General features: G+C 36.1%; 1 protein-coding gene across 2 annotated transcripts in view; it reads right to left on the bottom strand.

The window, feature by feature from the left end:
- SOSTDC1 (sclerostin domain containing 1) overlaps positions 1-10,907 on the bottom strand; it is a 71,086-nt gene that overhangs the window by 28,056 nt on the left and 32,123 nt on the right. The window contains exon 2 of one of the 2 annotated variants that reach the window (XM_011983945.1): positions 8,130-8,259. The gene's annotated coding sequence lies outside the window, so the exon portion shown is untranslated. Of the gene's footprint in view, positions 1-8,129; positions 8,264-10,907 lie in introns of both variants that reach the window. The other variant, XM_011983947.1, reaches the window with a different exon arrangement.

Below are 10,907 nucleotides of genomic sequence, written 5' to 3'. Positions count from 1 at the left end.
AAAGAGTTTTCCTGGTTTTCTTATATTGGTTGTTATTGGTTTCTCCATTATAAATAGAACTCTATCATCATATCATCTATGTGATACATAATGTTATGTAATAAAACATACTTTAACAGTAACTTCAGTGAATTCACTTACAAAACACACTTATTTAAAATATTGTTTACATTTTTTATCAAACTTTCTCTTTTTCTCTATTATAACTTTTACCTGACATAATGAAATTACAAAAACCTCATACATCAAAGAGATTTCATTCCAGCTTTCTACATTCTGATAGCAATTTCAGTAATAATAGCAACAATCTATTGAGTACCTCTAATGTACCAGGCGACAGCACATAAATACTCTGGTGATATTATCTATAATCCTAGCAGCCATCCTGCAAGGTTGCGTTATAAACGACACTTTTCAAAGAATGTGTGCACCTTACCCATTATCAACAGCTAGCAAGTTATTGAACCAGGAGTCAAACCTAGGGGAAAAAAATCTAAAGACACTTTTCACAGGCAACATAACCAAACTGACCTTTCCCAAGTTCTCTTTCACTTTTGTCACATATATGACACACCCACACAGACACACACACACACACACAGATCTCACATGTAATTTCTGACTGCGTATTCTTTGTATACCATTCAAACAAAAAGAAGCTTATGGACTCAAAAGTTAAATTCCACCTTCACCTTACTCCCTTCCAAATACTTTTCCTTCTCCAGGGGCAGCAACTATGAATAATTTTTATAGAACCCGTAAAGAAAGTCAACTTCATTCTCTTTAAGTTCTATATTGTATCTCACAATGTATCTGTGCTATCGTTTATTTAATTAGTACCCTAATGGATATTTGGATTGTATGTAGTCTTTAACAATAGTGAAACTTTGTAACTTTTCTTAACTAAAAAACCTACTTTCAGTATTTTAATTATAAAAATAATATATTGCTCACTGAGTTGGTGAAAATAAATACTGAACCAAATAAAAGAGGCTGTAAGTTTGCTTTCGCCAAATTTGTTTCTGTCTCTTTAAACACACTTTGTATTTAGTAGGAAATTCTCAGAGTTTCTAGGCATGAGGAATTGCAGAGCATTCCCAATGATGTATCCTATTGGTTAAATCATTAAGAATGGAGAATATAGAGGTACAACATATGTGATCACACTGACATTTTGCTTGGTAGTCTTTTTTATAGCCCAAATTATTTAAATCCCAAACAAAATAGATTTATTGTAGAAAAAATAGAAAAGGCAAATAAGTAAAATACTTTAAATCACTAAATAACTTCTGCTAAAATTTTGGCTAGAGACCTTTTAAGAAATCTTATACATTATGTATAGATACACAAATCATTTACATATCCTATGTAAGATCATGTAATTTGTATTAACTATTTTTTAACTTTCTTTACTCAATAATATGTCTTGAGATCTTTGTGCAAATCATGATTAATTTAAGTGGAAAATGAAACCTTGTGTTCTCTTTTTCAAGAAAACTGGGATGCCACTTCTATAGGTGATAAAAGTACAAGCAGAGTGGAATGTTTAAGCTAATGGTTCTCATTCTTTTATTTTTTTCCCATCTCTGTGTAAACACTTCAGCCTAGCCTTAAGCTTCCATATTCTTACTTGTATTAAAATTGGACTCTACAATAATTGTACTTCACTTTAATGGACATCCAACTTTTATTTGCCACAAACTTCATCAAATCATGTTTCTTCTTATGTATGGTCTCTAGCACATATTTGCATACTCTTTAGCAATTTGTTGATTTGTCAAACATTTCAGTATCTTGCGACTGCTTTCTAAAAGCCTGTAAATAAGAAAAGATTAATTTTTATTCTCCTGACTTGAATAACACAATCTGAATCGTAGACATTACTTGTGCTAACATATCGTTGGACTTAAAATTTAGTTACGTTAAAAATCCAAAAAGTTGTTCCAAACTTAATCACTCCTCTAATTGTCTAATTTTAGTGCAAATTAAAGAGAGCCATAAATCATTTTTCTCAACTCACAATTTCCACCTGTGGTTACACACAGCTTGCCTTGTACAGTTGTGCATGCAGTACACTGAACAAGTCTAGGGGTTACCATTTACACTGCAGAGATAGATTGACAGATACATACATATATATGCATACATACATACATCTTTCCAGTACATAGCAAAGAAATGCCTCGTTGTAATAAAAGCAGGTTTCTATGACAATTTTCAAACAGATGATAAGGGGCACATTTTTCTAATTTGCATGCTAACAGATTGAGGAGATCAGTTGTAGTGAGCAGATCTCATACTATCTGGGAAAGGATAGTTTAGCTTTATGATCAGAAGTCTGAGAAAAAAGTATATTTGCTATGTATCACACTCTTTTATTTTGATTGTACTCTGCCTCATTTTGTTGCAGTTGTTTGCAGTCTCCACCACATATGGGACTGCGGCAACCTCAATGCTAAACATATAATATTCACCTTCAGGGGGCTTGAGTGCCAGCCTGGAGGTGGTCCTGAAGGCCAGAACTGGACTAGGCAAGGTCTTGATACCTCAGGAAATTGGGGTGCCAAAACCAAGCAGAGTTGAAGCAAATTATTTTGTAAGAAAGGTCTTTAACTATTATAACTCATACAAATACACATACAGACACACACATATATGTATATACATGCATGTATGTATATATATAAACAAAATATTCTCATCTTACATGAATTTATTTCACTGCAAAATTAACTAATCTTGACCATATTTTTGTCCCTAAAGACATTCTATCTTGGGAATTTAATGGTTTAGAATGAAGGTTTAGCTATATGCAATGCAAAACCAGAATCACAACAACTTGTTTAAGATTAATTTTTATTCTCCTGACTTGAATAACGCAATCTGAATCGTAGACATTACTTCTGCTAACATATCATTGGACTTAAAATTTAGTTACGTTAAAAAAAAAAAAATCTAGCCCCACAGCCACAACTAGCTGTAAGAATGTCTGGAAAATGTAGTCTTTGATCTGGGCCACAATGAACCCAGCTGAATATTTTATTGCTAAGGACAAAGGGAAGAATGAGTGAACTCTGTCCCAGGCTATGCTCAATAACCTCATGATTCCGTCCAGAAAAGAACCCTAACAACCACTTTTCTAGTGGAAGCTTCTTGCTTTTTTCCTTAAAATAGTTGATCTAATCCTTTTTTAACGCTTCTTAAAATTGAATTGAAAATGCAAGTAACTCAAAATGAGAAATCAAGTTTTGTGAAGTTTCTTTACCTGAATCTATTAGCTATCATGACTTGGGCCAACGTATTCATTAGAATGGTCTAAGAGTCATTCATTCGAACAAATATTTATTGAGCAATAAGTTGCTTACATGGATTCTGAAAAACATATCAGAAAAAAGTAACAAAGAAGACTCTCAGTATTCATTTATCTATACATATAATTTCACCCAAATCATCTGAATCGATAAATATTAAGGAAGACATAGAAGCCAATTTACCAATGTTATTTCTATCATGAAAACAATTATGTATTTTTGACTTGTGTAATTTAAATTTTCTTGTAAGATTCAGAATGTAAGGCCTTTACTTTTACAAGCAAAAATAAAACAAAAAAGATAGATGACTATATGAACAATCTTATAGCCAGGAAATTTTTCACATAAGTTATTTGGATAACATATCTGATAAAGTGAAACATGTTTTTCGTGAAAAATAAACCTGTCTTTAAATATAGAGAACAACAAGAATAATACAAAGTTAAAATAGAAGACAAAAAGAATTTGAAAATGAACTTCAGAAATTCGTAACACACTGTCTATCACAGGGAGTTTATACATTCATCCCCAGTTATTTGAGGAAAGGCCTTTCTTGATATTAGTTGGACTCATCAGTGTGCATTGAAGGTGAATATTGATGACAGATCACAAGAAAATGTTCTCAGGAACTGAGTGACAAAGTATAGCTGTCTACCAAATTCACTTTATAAGATAACATAGATGGCTTAAGCTTTTGTGAATTTTGCTGATAGGCATTTTAAAATTCTGGATCATGATAATACAACATGCTATATCAGAGGACTTTTGTCCTGAGGCTCTTTATGCCTAACAGGACAATGACAAATTAATATACACTATATATTTCTTCCATTTAGTCTCATGAAGCCTGTACGTATTTCTTTAGGCAGAATAAATACGTGCATTTTCTGACACTAGCATTTACTTTTTGGGAAATAAATATTCAGACAGTAAATATATGCCTTTCTTGGTTAAAAATGAAATCTTCCAAGGCATACCCCAACCAGACTGTGCTGAATGTGATAATTTGAACACTGAGTGTATCCGCCCCCATTCCTTACTGCCCATTTGCATGTGACATTTACTGACCTATGAGCACAGCATTCCAGTAAACCCACAATGTACGGGAGTTCAGTGAGGCTCAAAGCAAGTACAAAGTACACGTGTAATGTCTGTTATGGAGTAAATAGGATGGCAGTGGGGGACGCTGACACTTTCCCTTTTAAATCAGAAGTTACTTCCAACAGAGAAAACAATACCATGTCTGTCTAAGAAACACAAACAAGCATGTCATATCTTTTCTTCCTGTGTTACCAACCACTTACACTGAAAATGATGACACAGAAGGAAATGGAAAGACTGGGCAAGTCTAGCTACTTTTCTTTTTAGTTCTTCCTTTCTCACCAGTATGCCAAAGGCAGAGTGTTGGCAGAATGAGCATATATCAAGATGTGAAATGAAAGCAGTTGGGTTAGTTTTGTACAGTGTTTACACTCTCTTTGTAAGAACAAAATGCATATGCACATACAAGCTGTAATCTATGAATTGTGGTAATTTCTGTAATTCTGCGTGTAATTAAATGCTTTTATATTTCTATTTAAAACTGACATATCATCTTTAAAAGTGATGTAAAGATAAATGATAAAATTCATACTCAAATTTTTTAATTTAAAAATTCATTAATTTTAAATTTTTCTTTACTTAGAACAACATGAAATGGCAAGGAAAAAAAAACTCATGAAAAGTTGAGAAAGGTTGCAGAATAAAGGAAAGAGCTTTATATTTTAGTACCTTGGATGGAAGTATTTTACTTGAACAAGTGGACTCATATTTTCATTTTGCACTGGGCCCCACAGGGTATGTAGTTCTTGTGTGAGCTCCACTGTCTCTGTCACTCCGCAGCCTCTACAATATGACTTAGGCATTGTCCTTTTTATGTCATTGCTAAGTCTGACTCTCTGTCCCTCCTACCCCCAGGATTTATGAGTCACCTGGTTCCTTTGACAAATTCCTTTTCTGCTTAATCTAGCTGGGGCGGGTTCTATTTTTTGTAGTTAAGCACACCGATTGATAATAAAAATAATAACTAAAATTTATAGATTATTACTGTATGCCAGTACATAGTCCCATAATGGTGAAGTATACACTATTATCTATAATTTATAGACAAGAAAACCTAGGGTTAAAATCAAATAAGTTGTCTGAGTTGACTAGCTAATGCATCCAGGGCCAGGATTCAAACCCTAGAAATCTAACTCCAATTCCGTGTGGAGTCATGTTTATGTTAGTATTTGTCCTCCTAAACATTGTTGATCCCTATGGCAAGAATTTTACTATGTTCTAAATAGGCACAGTGCCACCTAAACAAATAGCCACTGTTACAATCCAAGACAGTAAATGTTTAAGTATTGTTGCTGAAAACATAATTCTTAGGGAAGACACAATAAACTGTCTTTTCTGAGAACCACTTTGGTGGCGACAGAGAATGTTCAATGGCTTTTACATTTTGGGGAGTTGTTATCCCTGGGTTTGATTTCCCCGGATTTTAGCTTTCTGAGTTTTACAAGATTTTGCCAGCACATGATGACGTAGATTAGAAAAGGCAGATAAAGTGAGAAAGTTAGATAGCTTGAAATAGGAATACTCACCTTTTTTTTCTGTTTATCAGAGGTGCTAAAATATCTTTCCCAACAAGTCTTTTTCATGCTGTGTGTGCTATAGTTGCCCTATGGAAGTTCACACAGATATCCTCGCAGGATACACATTTTGCAATTACAACTGATTCTTGAGAGTTCTTCACAAATAAATGAGGAACCATAAAGGTTGAGATTGATGGAATGTGGGAGCTTGAACAATACTTACCTGTACTAAGTGTATCATTTTGCCATGAGTCCCTCACTCTGTGAAAATTAAATCATTCTGACTTAGGGATGCATGTCATTTCAGTTTTTAATGTTTTCAAATTTTTATGATAAAAGGTAACAGAGACACGGTACATTGTTAAAAGCATGCAATTTACTATTTTTTTTTTTTTTAAATAAAACATGTTATGTGGGCTAAACTGTGCAAGTTAAAACATTACAAACCATAAAGGTGAGGATCATAGGACAAATATTTCTCTACCAGCTATGAGTGGGATGCTGCCTTTGTGATTTATTCTAAAATAACAAAACAGTCTGAAACAATGAAGTGTTTCTCTGTGCTTCATGAATATATATTAATTCAGTTCATGACAGAACAAGTCATTGGCTGCCTCTGCCAAACAGCCAAAAGGGAATGATTGATTATTTTATGCGGAACCTCACAGGGTCTAAAGGTACTTGAAATCTGGGTTGACAAAATGCAAAATACTGCCAAAAAATGAATGCAACTCTTGAATATTATCACAATATTTATATTGATGACCAGAAGTACTTGAGAATTAATCATCACAAGCTTCCCAAATCTACTACAGACATCCATATAAAAACTATGTTTTCATTACTTCCTTAAACAAAACTATTATTGCCTTTAAAGTATATACACACTAGAAAATAGATTGATTAGCTTCAGTTGCTCACTTCATACTTGCCAGTGGTTTACTGTTTTCATGAGAAAATGTTTTTACCATAAGTTAATATGAGCAAGTAGCTTATTTTGTTTACAGTCAAATAAGGAAAATGGCCCTTCCCAAAAATTATTTACTTACTTAGAATCTGAAATACTATCTTTGTGTAATTAGGTAACCATTTATTACTAAACTCATTTTTCAAATTTCTGGCAACTTAAAATTATTTTAGGGGAATGAGATTGCTGACACTTACTTCTGTCCACAAATACATTGTCTTATTTTGGCCCCTAAACGTAGATCTCATGATACGAAATGAGATTTATTTAAAGGGCATTCACAGGAAGCAGGAATGGTGGACCAGGGAGGTTAAGAAGGCAAGAGGCCAGCACAGGCATGCACTATTGCAGTGGCTGCTGTAGGCAGCAGCGGAGAGGCTGCCAGAACCTCTGAGAAACAGCACACCCACACTCTTTACTTGAGGAAGAGCTACTGTCCTCCCTCAGTGCATGCAGGGTTCCCTGGGCACAATTACTCCCTCACACCGCTGGGCTGACAAGGCCCCTGTGGTTTCACAAAAAGATCTGGCTAGCAGTGCCAGTAAAATACTAAACTGAATTCAATTCAGATTTTATTTTATTTTTTTGGAGACAGAGTCTCACTCTGTTGCCCAGGCTGGAGTGTAGTGGTGTGATCTCGGCTCAACGCAACCTCTGCCTCCCGGGTTCAAGCAATTCTCCTGCCTCAGCCTCCCGAGTAGCTGGGATTACAGGCGTGCACCACCACCTGGCTAATTTTTGTATTTTTAATAGAGATGGGATTTTGCCATATTGGCCAGGCTGGTCTAGAATTCCTGACCTCCGGTGATACTCCCACCTCAGCCTCCCAAAGTGCTGGGATTACAGGCCTGAGCCATCGCACCCAGCCTAAATTAGGATTTTAGATAGCACTCCTGGCACCTGCTTGAGGCAGGGTGCTATCAGCATGAGTTCGAGCTTGCCCAGATCTTGCTGCCCCTGTTACAGCTAAAATCAGAGGTGGCCTGAAGGAAGGTGAAGCAGGGAACCAAAAGCATCTGCTGCCCATGGGTATTTATTTTAAATAAAGAATAAATCTACCACCTTCACCAGTCACACAACCATACATATTCATCCTTATGCATCTTCATTTTTCTAGTCAATACTTCTATCGTTGGTAATAGGTCTCCACTTAACCTCCTCATAATAATCTTTTTATTCGATTCTGTGTAGTGCCAGCCTTGCTTAAGCAAGATTATATCATAGGTTACTTACATTTTGAATTCTCTCAAGTCCTCATAGGTTTGCTTGTGCTATTTTCTTGTCACACTGTGATCACAGATGCTTCATGCACTACCAGAGTATGTTAGTCCAGGCCCTCTGAGAAGCAGGTTCCAAGGGAGGACTAGCTGTGCAAGAGATTTATTAAGGCAATGTATTAGTCCATTTTCATACTGCTATGAAGAAATACCCAAGACTGGGTAATTTATAAAGAAAAAGAGGTTTAATGGACTCACAATTCCACATGGCTGGGGAAACCTCACAATCATGGCAGAAGGTGAAATAGGAGCAAAGGCACATTTTACATGGCAGCAGGCAAGAAAGTATGCACAGGGGAACTGCACTTTATAAAAATATCAGATCTCATGAGACTTAGTCACTATCACAAGAACACCATGGGATAAACCCACCCCCATGATACAATTACCTTCCACTGGGTTCTTCCCATGACATGTGGGGATCATGGAAGCTACAACTCAAGATAAGCTTCATGTGGAGACACAGCAAAACTGTATCAGGCAAGATCTCCTCCTTTGAGGAGGAGTTGGGGAGGGACAGGGGAGTAGGGACTGGTCAAACCAGGATGCAGCCTGATCACAGGTAAATGAGAGAGGAAAGGAAAAGGGAGGGTAGAAGTGTCATTTTTGTTGTTGTTGTTGTTATTGTATTTAAAATATTTAATTGACAAATAAAAATTATATATATTCAAAGTGTGCAACATGATGATTTCATATGTGTATATATTATATAATGATTGCTACTGTCAAATTAATTAACATTTCTATCACCACCTATAGTTACCATTTCTGTGTGTGTGTGTGTAGAGAACACTTAAAATCTATTCTCTTATCAAATTTCAAGTAGACAATACAGTATTATTAGATATAGTCACTGTGCTGTACGCTAGATTTCCAGAACTTATTCATCTGAGAGATGAGCAGGGCCATGGGGGAATCCACCTTCACAGGAGTCCAGCAGCCTGCAGGAACTGTGCTGGGTAAGTGATCCTACCACTCCATCACTGGCCAGGAACCACGCATGGGAAGCATGGCTTCCATGCAGACAGGTATGGAGTTCGTAGCAACACAGCTGGGCTCCTTGCAGTCCCAGATCTGTAAGGCTCACTTTCATGGCTGGCCACTAGAAAAGAACTTTAACCAGGAGAGATAGAAAAACATACCTGCTAAACATGTGCTCATTAATGGACTGAGAACCCTATTTAGAGATAATTTTGAAAATGCTTAAGGCACATATTCATGAAATTTAAGCAACTGTGATATCTGATTTGTAAAGATATTTTGGAGCAGGGAAATTTTATAACATTTTTTCAAATCACAGCTGCTTAGACGTCAGCTTATTTCAACAGCTCCTTAGCTTTCTTGCAGTGAACTGATGAGATATAGTAATAGTAGCTACTTCATAGGGCTACTATAAGAATCATATGAAGATAATGCAGGTAAAGCTCTTAACATAATGCTGCCAAATAGTGAAAGTTCAATTAATATTACCTATTATTGAACAACCATTAAAAACTAATATTAATATTAAGCTATTGTTGAACTACCATTAAGTTTAATCAATATTAGCTATTGGTGAACTACCATTAAAAACTAATGTTACATGTATCCATATAAAAATCATCTATTTTCTGTATGAATCCTGGCTCCACATTCCCCAGGAAAGATATATCTCCTTTCCCATTGCTTAAAAAAAAAAAAAAAAACTAAAGGAACGGGTCACCAAGTTTGATCTTTTTACTTAAAGTGACAGATCTCTGTAGTTATGAATGTACAACTCTCAATCTACCGATTTTATTTTGTCATCTGCTGCTGCCAAATAATTCACCCCTGAAACTTAGCGGCTTAAAACAACAAGCACTCGTTATGTCTCAAGTTTCTGCTGGTCAAGAACTCTGAAAGGGCTCTTGTGTGAAGTTCTCACTTGGAGTCACTTATGTAGTTGCAGTGAGATGTCAACTGGTCTTGCAGTCATCTGAAGGCTTAATTGCGTCGAGAAGATCCATTTCCAGGGTGGCTCACTCATTAGGCTGGCAAGTTTATTGGAGGCCTCAGATTCTCTGCACAGAGCTGTTTGAGTCTCTTTTCAGCATGACTGCCGGCTTCCTCCAGAGCAAGTGACTTAAGAGACACAGGTGAAAGTTGCAATGACTTACATGACCTAGGGTCAGAAAAAACACATCATCACTTCCATTGTATTCTGCTAGTCACACAGGGTTAGCACACAAGGCTATGAACACTGGGAAGCAAAGATCATTCGGGCCACCTTGCATTTAATGTTAATGTATATATTAATATCTCCTACAGAATATATATACATATAGTATCCAGAAGAAACTATGTTATGATAATAAGAGTGCTGACTGCACTGGAGAATACAGACAAGAACCATCTTTCAACAGAGCTCAACTAAGCCTTGCTTTTTCAGCCTTGTATACACAGGCACCTGCCACCTTGTGATCTGCCTTAGTCTTTTAGGAAAGGTATAAAGCAAAGGCTAGAAATAGGCAGCTTTCAAGCAGAATTCAGCCCAAAGTCAGATTCAACTTGGCCTAATCAGTGCATTTAATGAGTAATGAATATGTAATCAAATGCCTTTAGAACAGCATCGGGTTCTTTACTTTGTCACCACTCTCTGCAGTCTTAAATTCTACAAGTTGTATATTATCTGCCTAAACCCTAAAGGCCCTTGCAATCCCTGCCTTAAAGAAACTGAGGGCCGGGCGCAGTGGCTCACACCTGTAATCCCAGCACT

Source organism: Mandrillus leucophaeus, unplaced genomic scaffold (genome assembly GCF_000951045.1).
Source record: "Mandrillus leucophaeus isolate KB7577 unplaced genomic scaffold, Mleu.le_1.0 Scaffold258, whole genome shotgun sequence".
NCBI classification, from domain to species: Eukaryota; Metazoa; Chordata; class Mammalia; order Primates; family Cercopithecidae; genus Mandrillus; species Mandrillus leucophaeus.
This window is presented reverse-complemented; position numbering and strand designations above follow the sequence as displayed.